Below are 23,699 nucleotides of genomic sequence, written 5' to 3'. Positions count from 1 at the left end.
AACTCTCTGACCCTGACCGAACCACCTAGTACCTGCAAGTGGCTTTCTTCCAACGGACGCCCCCAGAAGATCAACACACACCTAGGGCAGGAGTGAGCACACACCAGAGGAGCGACGGTGGAAACAGGTGACCAGAACCCTACCTAAACCCCCTGCAATTACTCCTAAACGCAGAGGGAAACTCTAGAGTTACACACTTGAGCCCACGGGGAGAGTCTCGCCCTGCCATTGGCGGGGAGATCCCGCCTGGTGTCCACAGCACCCGGAGGGTCCCAGAGAGAATCACAGAGGGCTTGGCGGCCCCCTGGCTGCCGTTGCCCGCCCCGTGGGGCAAGGGATTGCTGGAGATCTCAGAGAGGACTGGGGCTGGGTGAAGCTCCAGAGGCTGGCTCCGCGCCCCAGAGGGTAAGCTCCAGAGTTCCGCCCGGGCAGCAGACAAAACTCTCTGCCATTAGCAGAGGGGCCATTCCCAGCACTCACAACTCCAGGAAAGTCCCAGAGAGAATCCCAGAGGGTGAGGAGACCCCCAGCTGCCATTGCCTGCTCCATGGGGCAAGGGATTGCCGAAGATCTCGGAGAGGACTGGGGCTGGGTGGAGCTCCAGAGGCCAGCTCTGCGGCCTGGGGGGGAAGCTCCAGAGTTCCGCCCAGGCAGCAGACAAAACTCTCTGTCTGCCATTAGCGGAGGGGCCATTCCCAGCATCCACAACACCAGGAGGGCCCCGGAGAGGAGAATATCAGGCAGGGCAGCAGCTGACAAGCTACCACTGAAATTAGGATCTCCGGCTATCCCCCAGTCAGGGCAAAGGGCTCCCCGAGTTCCTGGGGAACAGGACTGGGGCTGGGTGGAGTTCCAGCGACCTGGCTCCGTAGCCTATGGGGAAACCCTACAGGCTCACAGCAGCCTCAGTGAAAGCCTCTGCACAGCACTAGTAGAGAGTACCCATCCAGCAGCCACAAGGCTGGAAGACCCCGGGACAAAAGTAGCATAGCTAGGTGAGCTAACCACAGACTGTAGAAGATGCCAATAGCTCTGCTGTGACCCATAGTGGACAAGTGAGATTTTGTGGGTGCCAACAGTGACGGAGTGGCAAATATAAGTGATCCTACGCCTGGCTGCTGGAAAAGCCCATAACACTGTTGCAGACCCCAAGGAGGGAGCATGTCTAGGTGGGCTGCAACAGTAGGCACCAGCAGCCTGAAAACCCCCCATGACGGCCCCCAAGGCAGAAGAGGGAATCCAAAGGACCACTGTGACTATGAGGAGGGGCCCAGGCCCAGTTAGCAACTGCGGATAGGGTTCCTGGTTAGTGCAGTATAAACAGCTGCTCCCCAACCACACCAGCAGAAACAAGTGGAAGGAGCAACTAATCTCTATCTCTATGCGGAGGCACAAATCTACAACATCAAGCAATATGAAAAAATACATTAAATCTCCAGAAGAGAAGGAAAACAACAAATACTCAAACAATCCCAAAGAAAATGAAATATATAACCTAAATGATGATGACTTCAAAACAGCCATCATTAAAATACTCAATGAGTTAAGAGAGAATTCAGATAGACAACTCAACTATTTCAGGAGCTATGTCACAAAAGAGTTTGATACGATAAAGAAGAACCAAACAGAAATACTGGAAATGAAGAACACAATAGAGGAGATTAAGAAAAATCTAGATGCACTGAACAGTAGGGCCGATAATATGGAGCAAAGAATTAGCAATTTGGAAGATGGGAATATAGAAATGCTGCAGGAAGAGGAGGAGAGAGAAGTAAGGCTAAAAAGAAATGAAGAAACTCTCCGAAAATTGTCAGACACAATTAGGAGATGCAATGTAAGGATTATAGGTATACCAGAGGGAGAAGAGAAGGAGAAAGGGGCAGAAAGCCAATTCAAAGAAATAATGGCTGAGAACTTCCCAAATCTGGTGAGAGAGATGGATCTTCAGGTGACAGAAGCCAATAGATTTCCAAACTTTATCAATGCAAGAAGACCAACCCCACAGCATATAGTAGTGAAGCCAGCAAAAGTCAACGACAAGGAGAAAATACTAAGGAAAGCCAGGCAAAAGAAACTAACCTACAAAGGAATCCCCATCAGGCTATCAGCAGATTTCTCAGCAGAACCTTTACAGGCTAAAAGAGAGTGGAATGATATATTTAAAAATCTGAAGGACAAAAGCCTGCAGCTGAGAATTCTCTACCCAGCGAAAATATCATTCAAATACGATGGAGAAATAAAAACTTTCCCAGATAAACAAAAATTAAGGGATTTCATTGCCACAAAACCTCCTCTTCAGGAAATCCTCAGGAAAACCCTCATTCCTGAAAAATCAAAAAAAGGAAAGGGGCTACAAAACCAAGAGCAGAGGAGATAAGTAGAAGGACAACAACAGAGAGTAGCAGCTCTTCATCAGAACAGATTAAACCATGGGACGAGAAACAAAGGAAATTGAAGAAAACCGGAAAACAAGACATAAAATGGTAGTGGTAGGCCCCCACATCTCAATAATCACTCTAAATGTAAATGGATTGAACTCCCCAATCAAAAGACATAGAGTGGCAGGATGGATCAAAGAACAAGATCCAACAATATGCTGCCTCCAGGAAACACATCTCAGGCCCAAAGACAAACACAGACTCAGAGTGAAGAGTTGGAGAACAATGCTCCAAGCTAATAATGAACAAAAGAAAGCAGGTGTCGCTATACTAATATCAGACAAGGTAGATTTTAAAGCAAAACAGATAAAGAAAGACAAAGAGGGACAATACATAATGATAAAAGGGATTCTCCACCAAGAAGACATAACACTTATAAATATATACGCACCCAACACAGGAGCACCAAAATTTGTAAAGCAACTCTTAACAGAAGTAAAAGAAGACATCAACAACAATACAATAATAGTAGGGGACCTCAACACACCATTAACACCAATGGACAGAACATCCAGACAGAAAATCAACAAGGAAATAATAGAATTAAATGACAAATTAGACCAGATGGACTTAATAGACATATATAGAACACTTCATCCAAAACCAGCAGGCTACACATTCTTCTCAAGTGCACATGGAACATTCTCAAGGATTGACCATATTTTGGGAAACAAAGCAAACATCAATAAATACAAGAGAGTTGAAATAATATCAAGCATCTTTTCGGATCATAATGCTATGAAACTAGAAAGCAACTACAAGAAAAAAGCAGAGAAAGGTGCAAAAATGTGGAGACTAAAGAACACGCTTCTGAACAAACAATTGATTATTGAAGAAATTAAACAAGAAATCAAATATTATCTGGAGACAAATGAAAATGAGAATACGTCATACCAAATCATTTGAGATGCAGCAAAAGCTGTCCTAAGAGGGAAATTCATCGAAATACAGGCTCACCTCACTAAACAAGAAAAAGCTCACATAAGCAACCTCAAACAACACCTAACAGAACTAGAAAAAGAAGAAAAACAAAGCCCAGAGTCAATAGAAGGAGGGAAATAATAAAAATAAGAGCAGAAATAAATGATATTGAAACAAAAAAGACAGTAGAAAGGATCAATGAAACAAAGAGTTGGTTCTTCAAAAAAATTAACAAAATCGACAAACTTTTAGCCAGACTCACCAAGAAAAGAAGAGCGAAGTCTCAAATAAATAAAATTAGGAATGAGAGAGGAGAAATCACAACAGATACCAATGAAATACAAGGGATCATAAGAGAATACTATGAAAAACTATATGCCAACAAATTGAACAACTTGGAAGAAATGGACAACTTCCTAGACTCCTACAACCTCCCCAAACTGAATCAGGAAGAAATGGAGAATCTGAATAGGCCAATCACAAGTCAGGAAATAGAAACAGTAATCAAAAACCTCCCCCAAAATAAGAGTCCAGCACCAGACGGCTTCTCTGGAGAATTCAACCAAACATTCAAAGAAGACTTAATACCTATTCTTCTCAAACTATTCCAAAAAATTGAGAAAGATGGAGTACTCCCTAACACATTCTATGAAGCCAACATCACTCTGATCCCCAAACCCGACAAGGACAACGCAAAGAAGGTGAACTACAGGCCGATATCACTGATGAACATAGATGCAAAAATCATCAACAAAATTCTGGCAAACCGAATACAGCAATATATCAAAAAGATTATACACCATGATCAAGTGGGATTTATACCAGGGACACAGGGATGGTTCAACATCCACAAGTCAATCAGCGTGATACACTACATCAACAAAATGAAAAACAAAAACCACATGATCACCTCAATAGATGCAGAGAAAGCATTTGACGAGATCCAACACCAATTTATGATAAAAACCCTCAATAAAATGGGTATAGAAGGAAGGTACCTCAACATAATAAAGGCCATGTATGACAAACCCACAGCCAACATCATACTCAATGGACAAAAACAGAAAGCCATCCCTCTGAGGACAGTAACAAGACAAGGGTGCCCACTTTCACCACTCCTATTCAACATAGTACTGGAGGTGTTGGCCAGAGCAATTCAGCAGGAAAAAGAAATAAAAGGAATCCAAATAGGTAATGAAGAAGTAAAACTCTTGCTGTTTGCAGACAACATGATCTTATATATAGAAAACCCCAAAGAATCCATAGGAAAACTATTAGAAATAATCAACAACTACAATAAAGTAGCAGGTTATAAAATCAACATACATAAATCAGTAGCATTTCTATACACTAACAATGAACTAACAGAAAAAGAACTCAAGAACTCAATGCCATTCACAATCACAACGAAAAGAATAAAATACCTTGGGATAAACTTAACCAAAGAAGTGAAGGATCTATACAATGAAAACTACAAGACTTTCTTGAAAGAAATTGACGACGACATAAACAGATGGAAAGACATTCCATGCACATGGATTGGAAGAATAAACATAGTTAAAATGTCCATACTACCTAAAGCAATCTACAGATTCAATGCTATCCCAATCAGAATCCCAAGAACGTTATTCACATAAATTGAACAAAGAATCCTAAAATTCATATGGGGCAGCAAAAGACCGCGAATTGCCAAAGCAATCCTGAGCAAGAAAAACAAAGCTGGCGGAATCACAATCCCCGATTTCAAAACATCCTACAAAGCTACAGTGATCAAAACAGCATGGTACTGGTACAAAAACAGGTCCACAGATAAATGGAACAGAATTGAAAGCCCAGAGATAAACCCACACATCTATGGAGAGCTAATCTTCAACAAAGGAGCAGAGGGCCTACAATGGAGAAAAGAAAGTCTCTTCAACAAATGGTGCTGGGAAAACTGGACAGCCACATGCAAAATATTGAAAATTCACCATTCTTTTTCACCACACACCAAAATAAACTCAAAATGGATCAAAGACCTAAAGATTAGGCCTGAGACAATAAATCTTTTGGAAGAGAATACAGGCAGTACACTCTTTGACATCCGTTTCAAAATAATCATTTCAGACACTATAACTCCTCAGTTGAGGGAAACAATAGAAAGAATAAACAAATGGGACTTCATCAGACTAAAGAGCTTCTTCAAGGCAAATGAAAACAGGATTGAAACAAAAAAAACAGCTCACTAATTGGAAAAAATATTTACAAGCCACTTATCTGACAAAGGGTTAATCTCCATAATATACAAAGAACTCACACGGCTTAACAACACAAAAACAAACAACCCGATCAAAAAATGGGCAGAGGACATGAACAGACATTTCTCCAAAGAAGATATAAGTATGGCCAATAGACACATGAAAAGATGTTCGTCATCGCTAATCATCAGGGAAATGCAAATCAAAACTACACTAAGATACCACCTTACACCCGTTAGATTGGCAAAAACATCCAAAACCAAGAGCAACAAATGTTGGAGAGGTTGTGGAGAAAAAGGAACCCTCATACAATGTTGGTGGGAATGCAAACTGGTGCAGCCACTATGGAAAACAGTATGGAGATTTCTCAAAAAGTCAAAAATAGAAATACCCTATGACCCAGCCATCCCATTACTGGGTATCTATCCTAAGAACCTGAAATAAGAAATCCCAAGAGTCCCTTGCACTGCTATGTTCATCGCAGCATTATTTACAACAGCCAAGACGTGGAACCAACCTACATGCCTAGAAACTGATGATTGGATAAAGAAGATATGGTATATATACACAATGGAATACTACTCAGCCATTAAAAAAGACAAAATTGGCCCATTCACAGCAACGTGGATGGACCTCGAGGGTATTATGTTAAGCGAAATAAACCAGTCAGAGAAAGAGGAACTCTATATGACTCCACTCATAGGTGGAAGTTAACATATTGACAAGGAGAGCTGATCGGTGGTTACCAGGGAAAAGGGGGGGTGGGGGGAGGGCACAAAGGAGGAAGAGGTATACCCACAACATGACTAACAATAATGTACAACTGAAATCTCACAAGGTTGTAATCTATCATAACATTAATAAAAAAAACATTTTCAGACAATTGGGGGAAACTGAACATGGACTGATTATTAGATGATATTAAGGAATTATTAATTTTGCTGGATATGATCATGAAATGGTGATTATATTATGTTTGTAAAATAAGTCTGTATGTGTTAGAGATTTTTACTGAGGAATTTACAAGTGAAATGGTACGATGTCTTGGATTGTTTTAAAACACTTCAGCTAAACAGAAAAAGTACTGGTGGGAAGGGTGAGTATAAATAAGAGCACCAGAATGTTGATAATTGTTGAAGCTGAGTGATAGGTGTATGGAAGCTTATTACAGCATTCTCTCCCCTTTACGTATGTTTGAAACTGTCCAGAATAAAAAGGTATGAATTCCCTCGCTCACTTGTCTCCCCAGGTGAAGGCATTGAACTCAAAAGAGAAAGATCAAGTGTTAGATCAAATAAAAATGTTATAATATAAATTAAAAAAAACTTCATCAGCCCTTATTATTAATGATTACTTTGATAATATACCACGTAAAATTATATTTACTTCATTTGTTAAGTTGCACCTGGTAATCTTCTAGTTTTAAAATGGAATTGTTCCTCAGTCATCAGAGAAATTAACTTCCTTAGTTTTTTAGAAGTTTATAAAAAGACTTTGCTATGATTTATTAAATGACAATTTTTTAAATGTGCTATAATTTCATTTATTTGAATCTTTCTTGAGCCAATATTTTCAGTCTTCTCATTTAATTGTAGGAGGTGGAAAGCTAGAGAAATATTTGCTCCCAATATTACAACACAAAGTGCTAGATACTCCACAAAATTTAAACATTTTGGGAATTCCCTGGATAGCTGGAGTCACTGAGAAAACAACTAACACAAGCATAGAGTTGCCAGTAATAGCATTCCATTAGGGGAGGGGGCAGGATGAGCAAGGAGATCAACTGTGGGGGACACGTGCAAAGGGAAGACTTAAAGTTTAAAGTGGGTTAGACATTGAAAATATAAGCCAAGTCCCGTTCTAAATATAACCTGTTATATTTAGAAATGTGAAGCTTATGGTGCACTGAGGTGGCCATAGTGTTAACACCACTGAAGTGCAGATTAATACCTACACTTAATGTTAAGCAAAAGAAGTGAGTTAATTTCCAGGCAAAAATGCCAGTTAATTCATTCTCTGTTGTCCTACAAATGATATATGTTCTTAAGCAAAAATTATAGGGCAACACAAATAAGCAGAAGAAAACAACCCACCACAAAAAGACAAACATATTGACAGAATTATGTTCAGATATAACCTAGGTATTAGAAACAGCAGACCAGCAACCTAAAATAAATATAATACTTATGGGCTCTAGTAGAAAAGGTAGACAACATGAATGAATAGATGGGGAATTTCAGCAAAAGTCATGGAAACTATAAGACTGAATCAAATAAAGATGCTAGATAAATTAAAAAATAACAGACAAAAAATATTTTAAAGGACACAACAATAAGTTCAATACAGATTAGGAAAGAATAAGTCAAATTAAGGATAGACAAATGGGGAACACTCAAAATTGCATGCACTCAGAAAAAGAGTGAAGAAAACAAAAACACTTAAGATCTGGGTAACAGTCAAATAGTAAAAATCACTATGACTTTAAACTCAGTAGAAAAACAGAAGAGAGATTGCTGGGAAGATAGTGGTGTGGGAAGACTGTGGGCTCATCTTCTCCCTGGACCCAAAAAAGTCACAACTACTCTTGGAATTACTCCTGAGAGAGAATTGAAAACTTGATGGAAAGAACACCTACAACAAGGGACAGTGCTGACTGAGGTGGGAGAAGCCGAAATTTCTTTCTGGAGAGTAAAAAGCCACCTTTTAATCACAACACTTCATGTCTTGGAGGAGAGTTAATGTATGAAGCATTTTCTGGAGGGGTAGGGGATCTGAGCCTGCCAGCTTTGCCACAATAAGCTGCTTTTGGACTCAGCACAAGCAAAATGAGTGTCATAATATTTGGCTTTGCTGGCCATTTACAACAACATGGAATACCCCTAGAAAAGCTATCAGACATAAGGGAAAGAAAAGCCTGCTCTTAAAGGGCCCAAGTACACATTCACCCATTTTGGAAAGCAACATAAAATCACCAGAAAGAAAGATGCACAGTCCTTTGGTGATAAGAGACTCATTTCATAGGCTCTGGGTGTATCTCAGTGATAGGTGAGATCTCTGAAGGCTGGGACCACGTCCCCAGGGATTGAGACCTTGATGGCAGCCATTGTTGTGATCTAGTACACGTGTGCTGACATAGATGTTGGTAGAAGTCATTAAAGTACTTCCCCTGGCCTACTAGGGCAGGGGGCTGTTCCTCTCTCTAGAGCACTGATATAAGATTTAATCCAGCTCAGCCAGGGAAGGCAGCCCACCTTAGGGACTAGCTCAAACCAACAGAAAGCTTTTGTGCAACTTATGGGCCAAACAGGCAGGGTGCATTGGATATTTGAAGTAGGGTGAGTAGGTCTGCCTCTGCAGGGCATAGCGTGCATGAGGGTATGATATGTTTGAGGGGTGGGCGTATGTTGGAAGAGTGTGTGTGGCCTCTGCAGCAGGGTGACTGAGTCTACTTCAGTTTGTGAAGGCATATGCACAGGCCAGGTCTAGCTGATGGTGTGTGTGGGCCTGGAGGTGGTGAAGCTTGTTGGCTGAAGCAGACTTCTGCTCCTCAAATAACCACATAGGCATCAGCCCCACCTTCCAATGTCTGAAACAATTCTGTGCTGCCACACCTGGGGCTGGGCCCACTCAGCTGCACTCCTGAAAGAGCTGACAACAGCCTTTCAGGCTGGAGACCTAGAGCAATTGTAAGCCCCTGAGCCTAGAAATAAGCCACACTGGAGGCTTGCTTACTTAAAGGAAAAACCATAGCAGGAATGAGCTATTAGAACTTGCAGCCAACTCTGCTAGAGTTCCCCATGCCCAAGAAAGTGACTGAAGGGACCATAGCCAACACACACAGCTGAACATTGCAACCAGCAAGCCAGGGCAGAAGCCTAGCCTTCCCATGTACCTGCAGCAAGAGCAACCCTATCATAACAAAAAGACATCAGTAGCCCACACAGAGGACACACCTGAAACATTTGAAACTGGTGATGAGAGGGAAGTACACTCCTGGGCCTTATAAGGCATTTCTTACATAAGGCTACCTCTCCAACTTCAGGAGACACAGCTCATATACCTAATACATAGACATAAGCACAGAGAAAGAGACAAAATGAGGAGACAAAGTACTATGTTCCAAATAAGGGAATAGAATAAATCCTCAGAAAAATAACTAAATGAAACAGAAATATACAATTTTCCCAATAAAGAGTACAAACTAATAGTCATAAAGATGCTCACTGCTCTTTGGAGAAGAATGGATGAATTCACTGAGAACTTCAACAAAGAACTGGAAAATATTAAAACAACCAATCAGAAATGAAGAATACTACATCAGAAATGAAAAATTCACAAGTAGGACTCAAGAGCCAGTAGATGATACAGAAGAATGGATCAGTGAGTTGGAAAAAAGACTAGAGTAAATCACCCAAGCTGAAGAGATAAAATAAAAAAGAACTAAAAAGAATGGGAACACTTTAAGGGACCTCTGGGACATCAAGTGCAATAACATCTGTATACTAGGTGTCCTAGAAGGAGAAGAGAGAGACAAAAGAGCAGAGAATCTATTTGAAGAAATAATAACTGAAAACTTTCCTAACCTAAGGAAGAAAAAGGCATCCAGGTAGAGGAAGCACAGAGAGTACCAAACAAGAGAAACTCAAAGAGGTTCAGATCAAGACACGTTATAATTCAAATGCCAAGAACTAAAGATGAAGACAGAATCCTAAAATCTTCAAGAGAAAGGCAACAAGTTACATACAAAGGAAAACCCATAAGGCTATCGACTGACTTCTCAGTAGAAACCTTACAGGCTAGAAGGAGTGGCATGATATATTTAAAGTGCAGAAAGGAAAAAAAAAAGCATAGCCAAGAATGTTCTACCCAGCAAGTCTATCATTCAGAATGAAAGGAAGGGTAAAGAGCTTTTCAGACAAGCAAAAACTAAAAGAGTTTGCAGTGAATAAAAGTCTTCCAAGAAATGCTAAAGAGACTTATTTAAGTAGGAAATAAAAGGCCAGAAACAGGAATAAGAAAATTATTTAAAAAAAAAAATAACATCACTGATAAAGGCAAATAGACACTAAAGGTAGCAGATGAACCAGCAATGAAGCTAGTATGAAAGGCAAAAGTCAAAAGTACTAAAATTATCTATTTCTATGATAAGAGGGTAATGGAGATACAAACAAGAAAAAGAGGTTAAATATGATATCAAAAACAAAGTGTGGGAGGAGTAAAAGAGTAGAACTTTTATCAAAAGGTCAAACTTAAGAAACAATCAACTTCATATAGATTGCTATACACATAGTTATTATATAGGAACACCATAGTAGTCAGAAACCAGAGACCTATAATAAATATACAAAAAAATTAAGAGAATGGAACCCAAACATAATACTAAGTAAAGCCATCTAACCACAAGTGTAGAGAGCAAGAGAAGAAGAAAGGAAGATGAACTACTAAAACACCCCCCAAAAGTAACAACATGACAATAAGTGCATATTTATCAGTAGAAAATTTAAATATCAATGGACTAAATGTTCCAATCAAAAGACATAGGGTGACTGATTAGATTAAAAAATCAAGACCCATATATATTCTGCATACAAGAGACACACTTCAGACATAAAGGCACTCACAAACTGAAAGTGGAGTGATGGAAAAGATACTCCATGAAATTCCAAAGAAAAGAAAGATGGGGTAGCAATACTTATATCAGACAAAATAACATAACAGAAACTGTTAACAAGAGACAAAGAATGGCACTACATAATGATAAAGCAACAATCCAACAAGAGGATGTAACACTGAAAATATTTAAGCACCCAACATAGGAGAACCTAAATACATAAAGCAATTGTTATCAGACAAATAAAGAAAATAGACAGTAACACAGTAATAGTAGGAGACTTTACCAATCCACTTATACCAATGGATAGATCATCCAAACAGAATATTAACAAGGAGACATTGACCATAATGACACATTAGACCAGATGGACTTAATAGATATATACAGAACATTGCATCCAAAAACCATAGGATACACAGTCTTTTGGAATGCACATGGAGCATTCTCCTGGACTGATCGCATATTAGGCCACAAAACAATTCTCAATACATACAAGAATTAGAATAATACCAAGCATCATTTCTGACTGCAATGGTATAAAACTAGAAATCAACTTCAGGAAAAAAATCAGAAAAGCCACAAATATGGCTTTTCGATGGCAGCATTTTTAGAAAATGCTACTGAATAACGACTGGGTCAGCTAAGAAATCAAAAGAGACATCGTTAAATATCTGGAGACAAATAAAAATGAAAATATGTCATGCTATGGAACACAGCAAAAGTGCTTCTAAGAGGGAAGTTTATAGCAATACAAGCCTATCTCAACAAACAAGAAAAACATCAAATAAACAAACTAACAGTGCTCCTAAAAGAACTAGAAAAAGAAGAATAAACAAAGGCCACAATCAGTAGAAGGAAGGGAACTATAAAACTCAAACAGAAATAAATGAACTAGAGGCTAAAGCATAATAGAAAAAAACAAATTAAATGAACAGCTTGTTGTTTGCAGAGATAAAATTGATGAGCCTTTGGATAGATTCATAAAGAAAAAGAGAGAGCAGGCTCAAGCAAATAAAAGCAGATATGAAAGGGAAAAAATACAATGGACACCTCAGAAATACAAAAGGTTGTGAGAGACTACTCTGAAAAGCTATGTGCCAACAAATTGGATAATCTAGAAGAAATGGATAAATTCTTAGAATCATACAACCTTTCAAAACTTAATAAAGAAGAAATGTAGAATTTGAGTAAACCAATAACCAGTAAGGAGACTGAAACAGTAATCAAAGACCTTACTGAATCTAAAAGTGCAGAACCAGAGAGCTTCCTTTGTCAGTTCTACCAAAGATTCAAAGAATACCTAATATCTATGCTTCTCAAATTCTTCCCAAAAACTGCATATGAAGAGAAGCTTCCTAACTCATTGCAAAGGCCAATATTACCCTGTTACAAAAAACAGACAATAACAGAATAAAAAAAGAAAATTACAGGCCGATATCACTAAAAGAATAAAATACATAGGAATAAATTTAACCAAACAGGTGAAAGACTTGTACAATGAAAAATAGAATACATTGTTGAAAGAAATTGAAAAATAATCAAATAAATGGAAAGATAGTCTGTGCTCTTGTATTGGAGTAACTACCGTAGTTAAAGTGTCCATGCTTCCTAAAGAGATCTACAGATTCAGTGCAATTGCTATCAAAGTTTCAACGACTTTTTTCACAGAAATTGAAGGAAGAATCCTAAAATTTATATGGAACAACAAAAGAACCCAAATAGTCAAAGCAATCCTGAGAAAAAAAAATTAGCAAAGCTGGTAGTAACACACTCTTCATTTCAAAATGTATTATTAAGCTATAGTAATCAAAACAGCATGGTATTGGCACAAAAACAGACACATTGATATCAATGGAATGGAATCGAGAGCCCAGAAATAAACCCACACATCTATGGACAGATAATTTTCGACTAGGGTGACAAGAACATACAATGGAGAAAGGAAAGTCTATTCAATAAATGGTATTGGGAAAACCAGACATCCATATTGAAAAGAGTGAAGGTAGATGGTTATCTTATACCATACACAAAAGTTAACTCAAAATGGATTGAGGACTTGAATGTAATACCTGAAACCATAAACCTTTAGAAGAAAAGATAAGCAGTATCTTCAGCTCCTGAACATTTGTCTTAACAGCATAATTTCAAATAGCATTTCTGTCCTGGCAAGGGAAACAAAAGAAAAAATAAACAACGGGGACCACCTCAAACTAAAAATCTTCTGCATTAGAAAAGGAAACCACCAATAAAATGAAAAAACAACCTAACAATTTGGAATACATATTTGCAAACCATATATCTGATAAGGGGTTAATATTCAAAATACGGAAAGAATTCATACATCTCAACAACAAAAAAGCTAGTAACACAATTAAAAAATGGAGAAAAAATCCACACAAACAGTTTCCAAAAGAAGATATCCAGGTGGCCAATGGGAATGTGAAAAGATGTTCAACATCACTAATTATTGGGGAAATTCAAATCAAAACTACAATAAGATATCACCTCATGCCCATCAGATTGGCTATAATTAACATGGTAAGAAATAACAAGTGTTGGAAAGGATGTGGAAAAAAGGGAACTATCTGACACTACTGGTGGGAGTGCAAAAGGGTGAGGCCACTATTGAAGAGAGTATGGAGAGTCCTCAGAAAATTAAGAATAGAACTACCATATGATCCAGCTATTCCACTGCTGGGTATTTACCCAAAGAACATGAAAACACCAATGTGTGTGGTTTTTTGTGTATGGTGTAAAATAATGGTCTACATTCATTCCTTTGCATGTGGCTTCCCAGTTTCCCCAACACCATTTATTGAAAAGACTTGCCTTTCTCCATTATACGCTCTTGTGTCTCTAGTCAAAAGTTAGCTGTCCATAGATGTGTGAGTTTATTCTTGGCTCTTGATTCTGTCCCAGTGATCTGTGTGTCTATTTTTGTGCCAGTGCCAAGATATATGCACCCTTACATTCATTGTGGCATTATTCACAGTAGCCAAGACTTGGAAGCAAGCAGGTACTCATCAAGGGATGAATGGATAAAGAAGAAGAGGTCTATGTCTACAATGGAATACTACTCAGCCACAAAAAGATGAAATCTTGTCATTTATGACAACATGGATAGACCTTGAGGGTATCAGGCTCAGCAAAATAAGTCAGATAGAGAAAGCCAAATACTTTATGATTTCACTCATAAATAGAAAATAACAATAAATAAACACATAGAGACAGAGATTGGATTGGTGGTTACCAGAGGGGAAGGCAGAGAGGAGTGTAAAAGTGGTGACTAGGTACATGTGTTTGATGATGGATGCTAACTAGTCTTTGTGTGGTGAATATGATGTAATCTACACAGAAATAAAAATATAATGATTTACACTTGAAATTTATATAATTTTATAAACTAATGTTACCTCAATTAAAATAATAAATAGAGTGAGAACATGTTCAACATACACACACACACTAGGAAATTAAAGTTAAGTGTCATATATCTATTTTATTCCATAATACATCCTTTTGAATTTTAAATGTTATAGGTATTTAATTTAAAAAATGTCTCTTTATTTGAAATAAAAATCTCTTAGAAAAACAACAAGAACAAGCAAACAAACAAACAACCAAGAAAAGAAGTAAAAGTGAAGGAAGTCATGGCAAGGAATATGTGTAGAGACAATGACTAAGAAAATTCTGAAATTAATGAAAGACACCAAACCCAGATCCAAGAAGCTCAGAGAACGAAAGCAGAAAGAAAACACACCCATACCCCAGAGAAAAAAAGAAAAGAAAAGAGAAAATGTTGAATGAAAGAATCATTACATTGTGAACACGGATTTTCAACCTCAGGAATACTGACATTTTTCACTTGAAATTTTTGTTGTGGGGTACTATCCTGTGCATTGTAGGCTGTTTAGCAGTATCCACGGCCTCTACAGACTAGATGCCAGCAGTACTGCCTTGTAGTTGTGATATCAAAGATATTGCCGGCATTGTCATCTGTCCTCTGTTTGTTGGAGGAGGGGAAGGCACAATTGGGTACAAAACCAAATCTACTTTAGAAAACTGGTCTAAAGGAAAAAAAAGGCAAGCATTACAGCAGATTTCTTGTCAGAAAATGTTAAAATCCTAAAAAATGGAGAGAAAATTGAAAATGTTAAAAGGGAAACAACAAAAAGTCAGTCACTCTAGAATGGCATCCATGTGAAAATATCTTTCACAAGGGAAAGACCAAACAATGCTTTTGGGAGTAACAAAAACTAAGAGAATTTATTAGCTGTAATACTGTCATGTACTACCATAAATATTAACATAAGTTATTCAGGGACGAGGAAAATACTACCAGACAGAAAATTAAAGCTACACGAAGAAACGAACACTGGTAATTATATAATTAATAAAAGTATTTATTTTTTCACATTTTTAATTACTCTAAAGGATATCAGACTGTCTGCAGGAAAACATATCAGTGAAATGGCATTTACAACGTCTGTAAAAGTTTACTTATATATATTACTTATATATAGTAATAGAATGATGGATAAGAGAAGACTTAGAGTTTTACTGCTTTACGATCCATGGAAGATCTACGATTTATTTAAAAGCTTATTTTAAACTCTTAGAAAATCTTTATAATTTTAAAGAAGTAAAAATAATGTCAAAAGAGAAGGTAAAATAAATGGAATCACAGAAAAATTCTTTCAATAGAAGACAAAAAATGAAATAAACCAGTAATAGATTAAACAAATAGAGATATTAAAACAATGATTTTAATTCAGCCATAAAATTACATTAACTATAGAGAGTCTAGACAACTAAATTAAAGATGGAGGTTGCCATATTGGACATATAACAAAACAAATCTCTGCACTATCTAAAGAATTTTCCTTAATTATAAAGACATGTTGAGTTAAATAGAAAAAAATAGAAAATATATCATACATGGATATATTAACATAAAACAAAGTAGAACAAAATAAAACAAACAGAACAACACAAAATCTGAATATATATATATACATATAACAAGTTAATAAACTGAACTTGTAATTAAAATATTCTCCCCTCCTACCAATAGCTAGACACAGATGGATTTATTGGTTATTTTTATTAAATGCCTATGTAAATATAAAATACCAATTGTTAATTAACCTACGTCAAAAATGAATGAGTCTATCCTCTTTCAGTTCATGTTATTAAGCCAGTATTACCCTGATAATAAAGTGACAAAAGAAACACAAGGAAAGATAAAATACCACAATATCCCTCAGGGTCCTAGATATAAAAATTCTCAGCAAAAATATTAGCAAAATAAATCCAATAAAATATATAAAAGCATAATAGACCATGACCAAATGAGATCTATCCCAGGCATGCAAGGTGGGTTTAACATATAAAAAGCAATTAATGTAATAAATTATTTATAGACAATAAAAGAAAAACCATATGGTCAACTCAATAAACAAAGAAAAGTATTGGACACAATCCAACATCCATTTGAGCTAAAAATTCTCAATAAAGCAGAGAGATAAAATTACTTCAACCTACCAAACTTACTTCTAGCATTACTCTTGATCATTAGGGAATGATTGATTTCCCCCTAAAGTAAAAATCAATGCAGATGCCCACTCTCAGTACTAATGATAGATAGATAGATAGATAGATAGGTAGATAGATAGATAGATGATAGATTAATAAATAAGTCAGTCATCTTGATTTGAACTAAAACTAATTTTATTCACAGATTATATGATCTTTTAAGTAGAAAATTGTAACCATTCCACATACACATGCGAAAACCACCAGAATAATTGAGCCAATCACAGTCACACGATACAAAATCAATATACAAAAACTATTTTTGTTTTAAATAGCAGCAAAATAATATCTTAACATGAAGTTAATAAAACAAAGTGGGGGGGGGGTGTTGGCCCGGTGGGTCAGCATTTGAGTTCACATGTTCTGCTTTGGAGGCCCAGATTTTGCTGGTTCAGATGCTGGTTGTGGACCTACACACCGCTTGTCAAGCCATACTGTGGCAGGCATCCCACATATAAAGCAGAGGAAGACGGGAAGGAATGTTAGCTCAGGGTCAGTCTTTCTCAGCAAAAAGAGGAGGATTGGTAGTAGATGTTAGCTCAAGGCTAATTTTCCTCAAAAAAAGAGAGAAAATCCTAATATTAAAAAAAAGAAAACAATGTGATTCATGACAACATAAAAAAATAGAAATGAATTTAACCCAAGAAGTACAGCACTTAATACTGAACATTACATAACATGGTAATTGGTATTGGAGTAAGACAGATAAATACATCAATATAATAAAATTGATGATCCAAAAATAAATGCGTTATGATTAATTGATTTTTGACGAAGTTACCAAGGCTAACTATTGTGGAAGGATGATGTTTTCAATAAATGGTGAAGAGTAATTGACTATTCATATGCAAAAAGATGAACTAAAACCTAAACTTCACACCAAACACAAACACTAATTCAAAATGGACCATAGATCTAAATTTAAGAAGAAAAATCATAAATTATATATCTGATAAAAGTTTTATACCAATAATATGTAAAGAACACTTACAACTAGGATACCATCATATGCCACATAAGGATGTTTTGGTTAATGACAGAACACATACAAGAAGCTGGTCCCATAAGATTAGTCCCATATAGCCTAGGTGTGTAGTAGGATATACCATCTAGGTTTGTGTAAATACACTGAGGTTTGCACAATGATGAAATTGCCTAATGACACATCTCTCAGAACATATCCCATCATTAAGTGACATATGACCGTATGGAAAGTCAAATACAGTTATTAAAAGTCAAAATATTTGAACTGATATTTCAACAAAGAAGATATTATCTAAAAGCGATATTATGAGATACAAAGAGGTAGAAAGAAATGCTTTGAGTTCAAGGTGTATTGTTCGAGGAGTAAAAAAATCAAAGACAGCCTTAAGAACAGCAATATTCCAAGTTATTCCTTTTTTTACCCACAGGTTTCTACTCATGGGGGGAATACACCAAAAATGAATTGGTGAGAGCTTTTATTTTCTTTCGTTAATTGTGAAAGATGATGTGGGAATGGAGATCCGGAATGTCTCCTCAGCCTTGCATGCAGTCTTTGGCACATCAATTTTAGGAACATATTATATGGTAGTTGAGAATATAAACATGATTTTCTGGAAACTGCTTTTCCTTGAAAAATATCTGTGTTCACCCAGTGATACACAGAGTCGAGTAGAACACTGTGGCCTAGGATAACATTATAAAGTCAAGAAGAACACACCTAGAACAGGTCATTGAAATGATCCCATTTGATGCCTTCTAGCATTGGACATGAATTAGAGAAAATGCAGCCTGGGAACTGACTCTGGTTCTCTTCTTTTCCCCATTCCATCATTTAAGTAGGAAAAACTCAGAGAGCATTCTGGGGCCTTTCCCTGAAATTTATTTTGACTTTGTCCAAGCTATAACTCAGTGTCTGTGCCTCCATCATTTTCTTTGTAACATAGGCATAAAAACAGAATTAGTCTCTTGGCTGGCTATCATGAAAAGTAAATAAGTTAATACTTGTATAATATTTAGAACAGGCTGTATCACATAACTGTCCAATAAATATAAACTACTATATACTTTTCTGACCAGTAGATTTATTTTGTTCCCAGTATTTGAAGAAATTCTGCTGTGGCTTCAGTCACTGTGACTTGCAGGAATTTAGGAGATATTATTAGAAAGGGAGAAGTCATAAGAAATATTCATGATATTTCAGAATTGCAATATGAGATGTGACCCACACGTATGATACCAGGATGTAATATCATAATGCACTATGAAGTCTGGAAAAAGTCATGTTTGGTTTTAAACAATTGTTTCAAAGATTAGTGTATTAAAACAAATTACTCATAATATTCCATAGGGAATGTTATCTGTGCCTTATTTCACATATAGTATTAGTTTAATTTTAACTTATATTTTCTTATTTGTGTGTATATGTGTATGAGGATGGTTGGCCCTGAGCTGACATCTGTGCCAATTTTCTTCTGTTTTTTGTATGTTAGACGCTACCACAGCATGGCTTGATGACCAGTGTATATGTCCATGCCTAGGATCCGAACCCGTGAGCCCCAAGCTGCCAAAATGGAGCATGCCAACCTATCCACTGTGTCACCGGGCTGGCTCCAATTTTAAATTATATTTATAACATAAAGATTATTGATTGATTTGGAATTCGAAAGACCCATTCCCCAAGAGCTTAAATTACAGTATAAATCTCTAACTGTATACTACATACACACTAACATCTTCAGGACCAGAGAGGAGATGCTTTTCTCAGGTATGTTAGCTAAAACTAGGCCCTGGTTACTTGAAAATGAAAATGGATATATTTTCCCAGCAAATAATTATTTTAAAAATATGCCTACCACTTCTGTCTTCTGATTAGAGAATGTTTAACAGAACCCATGTTCCTGTGCATTTACCATTTACAATGCTGTTGTCTTTTAGTATTGAGAAAGAATTGATGGTGAAATTAAAACAACTTCCTCTGTAAAATCAAACATTGATGTGTATGAAATAGAGAGTAAACAAAATGATAGTGTATTTTTCTCTTTCCTTCTCTTTCTACCATTTTCCACCACAAATTCTGTCATGGAAGCTAGAATTTATGACTGTGGAGGAGCTCCCTAATTGTCACCATAATTCTGAGTACTGAATTAATGTCCTTGAGCTGGTCATGGGGAATCAGGACATATGAACTATGTCTGCTCTGCGCTTAAGCTGAATTATTTTGGATTTAGCATAAACTAGTTTCTTATTATTGGCCTAGGACATTAGGAAGAAAATTTTCCAAGTTGATTTTTCTGCTTTAACTCTGAAGTAGGGAAATAACTCAGTTTTTTTTTCCACTTCACCTAATCAACAACTCCAGAGAACCTGGGAAAATTTTCACTTACATCCTTTTTAATGTGGAGAAAGGATTCATATTTCTAGGATTGTAGCCAAATCAAAGTGATAATACATGATTTCTCTGTCATATTTATTCATATCTCTATGCATGCATCTGCATTCACACCTACATATATACACCAACTGTGCTATCGGTATCCTTTTCTTAAAAAAAATTAACTGTCTCCAAAATGTAATTTCAAATTGCATGATAATTTCCTACCCTAGATTGTTAGCATTATAAACAATTTTTAAATGTAGCTTTGGACTCAGTTATTTCCAATTTTATCAATGTAATTAAATATTTATTATAATAGCTTACAAAGAATAAAATCTCTCATAAAAAATATCTTATAGCTTTTACTGTTGTCAAGGTTGAGTTTGGATATATGTTGCCTAATTGCTTTCCAGAAAAGTGTATACAAGAGTTATAATTTTCTGAGTCATTATTGACAGTGATCACTATCAACACAATTAAATTACATTGTTAATTTCATAAGTAAAAATGGATGATGGCTTTTAGCATATATTTTAAGTCTCTTTTTATCATTCTGCATAATTCTAAATGTAAAGAATCCTTGTGAACCACTAATGCCCAAAAACTTAGTCAGACTCCCCAACAAGGGAATTGTTTAGGACCTCCTCACCTGCTGCAAATTTATGCTACTGACAAACTGAACAAAAAAGTAGTGTACATTATATAGGATCACAATAGCCATTACCCTACTTGACAGAGCTTAGTACATTTTTCAGGAAAAAGAAGTTTATTTCCAAGAGGCTTTAAAATATATCATTGAATCTATTTCGGATTCCAACAAAACACCTATTTTAATTTATCAACTTAATGTATTGTTGTAGATAACAGTTGGGAATCATATAAGTTTTTGCTGATACTTAAGTTAATTTGGATATAAGTGGGATGAACTGAGACATTGAGCATTTTGAATTATTTGACATTTTTTTAAATACACTGTTCTATATTGATGTTATATTTTAAAGTTAATATAAATGTATTGTTTTCTCTCTTGTTCTCTTTCTAAAACAAACACAAAATTTATCATTTAGCTTCCCATCTTGATATATGGTGGAAATGGGGGAGGCGAATTGTACTACTGGGACACAGTTCATTCTTCTTCAATTATCTGATGCCCCTGAGCTAAGAGTCTTTCCCTCCTTTCTGCTCCTTCTCATATATGGAGTCATGGTTTTGGCCAAGCTGGGCATGATTGCACTGAGTCAAATCAACTCTCAACTTTACACTCCCATATTCTTTTTCCTGAGCAACTTGTTCTTTGGATTTTTACTATTCCATGACCATCATGTCAGAGAAGCTGTCCAATATGTTAAACAAGGTGAAAGCCATTTCCTTCCTGGGATGCATGGTGCAATTCTACTTGTTTTGCACATGTGTAGTTATTGAGATCTTTCTGTTGACTGTGTTGGTTTATGACCACTTCTTGGCCATCTGTAGCCCACTGTTGTACATGGTCTCCATGTCCAAGAAACGTTATATGGTTCTGGTTTCTGGCTGCTGCCTCTGTGGAACTGTGTGTTCTCTGGTTCACTTGTGTTATCTCTTGAAATTCCATTATATAGGCTGAATGTAGTTAACACTTCTTTCGTGACTTACCCCCTCTCTTTACTCTTGCTTGCTATGAGATCTATATCAATGAACTCACGCTCTTCATTGTGTGCACTTTCAATGACATTGTCGCCATCATGATATCCTCACCTCCAGTTGTTTATTCTCATCACCATCCTGAGGATAAGCTCTGCAGAGGGAAGGTGTAAAGCCTTTTTCACCTGTGCATCCCACCTCACAGCCCTCCTTGTCTTGCAGGGAACAGTCTTTTTCATTTATTGCCAGCCCTGTTTTGGCAACAGTATGGATACTGAGAAAGCAGTCACAGTTTTCTATACTGTGATGATTCCCATTCTGAAACCCTTGATCCAACTGAGGAAGAAGGATGTGAAAGAAGATCTCAAAAACGTATTGGGATGCAAATTGCCTCTTGAAAAGCTATTTTCTTAACTAGACTCAGGGTTTTATTGAAGACCTTTAATGAGGGGCTTGTTTTGGGTGGATGTTTTATTAAGACAAACCTTACCCCATTTATTGGAGAGTTCAAGTGCGTCTGCTACCTTCACTGATCTTCTCCAATGTCTAATTGCCTTGAATGGGTTTTTGGGTGATATTGTTAGACTCACATTTCTTGGTGTGAGATAACATCAATATATTTCTCACAAAGTACACATAAAGAGATACATCTTTTTATTATCCTTAATGCATGCAACCATTCTTATTAAATTGACGTTAGTTTTTACATGGAATTAGCATACATTTGTCTCATATTCTCTTTTTTCATGAAAATTTGAACTTAATTTCTTATATGTTTATTTCCGAGTGTTATTTTTTTAGTTTTTTGGTTAATTTCTATTACTTTTCCAACTGCAAGGTAATAATTTAGAACGTTTAAAACCTTCTCTTCTTCAGAATAGTAATAATAGCACTCTAATTTTCTAATACAAATTTTGTGAAAATTAAATGAATATCTTAAGTTCTTAGCACTATATATGGTATATTATAACTGATTAGTAAATTATCTGCTGTTATGACCGTTGTTTTTGCTTTTATCCTTTATTCTCTATTTTACCTTAAAGTCTTGATTAAACGAGTAGATCATATATTTGATCTATACCTGTTTGTTTCCGTGCACTTGTTATTTTTTTTTCTCTATCTCATACTATTGTAAGCATTCCCTATATTTTCTAAACCTATCATATTTTAAACCAATAGCACTAGTTTCCTGTGGGTCAGAAAAAAAATTGTTAAAAGTTTGATGGCTTAAAACAACAGACATTTATTCTCTTAAAGTTCTGGAGGTCAAAAATTTGAATTCAACATCAATGGGCCAAAATCAAGGTGTCAGCAAGACTATACTCCTTCAGGTGGTTCTAGGGGACAAATCTTTCCTTATCTCTTACAGCTTCTGGTGGCTGCAGGCTTTTCTTGACTTGTGTTCTTATTACTTCAGCCTTCAAGGCTAGCGTCTTTAAACCTCCCTCTTCTCCATTTTCACTACATATTCTATATATGTGAGTGTGTGTATGTGTAAAATAACCTTCAGTTTCTCTCTTATGAGGACACTTGAGATGGGATTCAGAGCACATCCAGATAATCCAGGATCCTTAGCCTAATCACATCTGTAAGCAAACTTTTTTCAAATAAAATGACATTTACGGGTTCCAGAAATTAGCATCTGATATATATAAGGGGGCCTTTTTCAAGCTTAACACACCCATCTTTTAAAGGCCAACTCAGGGGCAGGCCCAGTAGTGCAGCGGTTGAGTTCACACATTCAGCTTCTCCGCGTCCCGGGGTTCACCGGTTCTGATCCCCAGTGAGGACATGGTACCGCTTGGCAAGCCATGCTGTGGTAGGTGTGCCACATATAAAGTAGAGGAAGATGGTCACGGATGTTAGCTCAGGCCCAGTCTTCCTCAGCAAAAAGAGGAGGATTGGCAGTAGTTAGC

At 36.7% G+C, this 23,699-nt stretch overlaps 1 pseudogene; it reads right to left on the bottom strand.

Annotated features, from left to right (window-relative positions):
• Positions 1-282: 282 nt before the first annotated feature.
• LOC139040515 (olfactory receptor 8U9-like) overlaps positions 283-23,699 on the bottom strand; it is a 35,745-nt pseudogene continuing 12,328 nt past the window's right edge.

This window comes from Equus asinus, chromosome 17 (assembly GCF_041296235.1).
Source record: "Equus asinus isolate D_3611 breed Donkey chromosome 17, EquAss-T2T_v2, whole genome shotgun sequence".
NCBI lineage: Eukaryota > Metazoa > Chordata > Mammalia > Perissodactyla > Equidae > Equus > Equus asinus.
The sequence above is the reverse complement of the archived record's forward strand: the minus strand, read 5'-3'. Positions and strand labels throughout refer to the sequence as shown.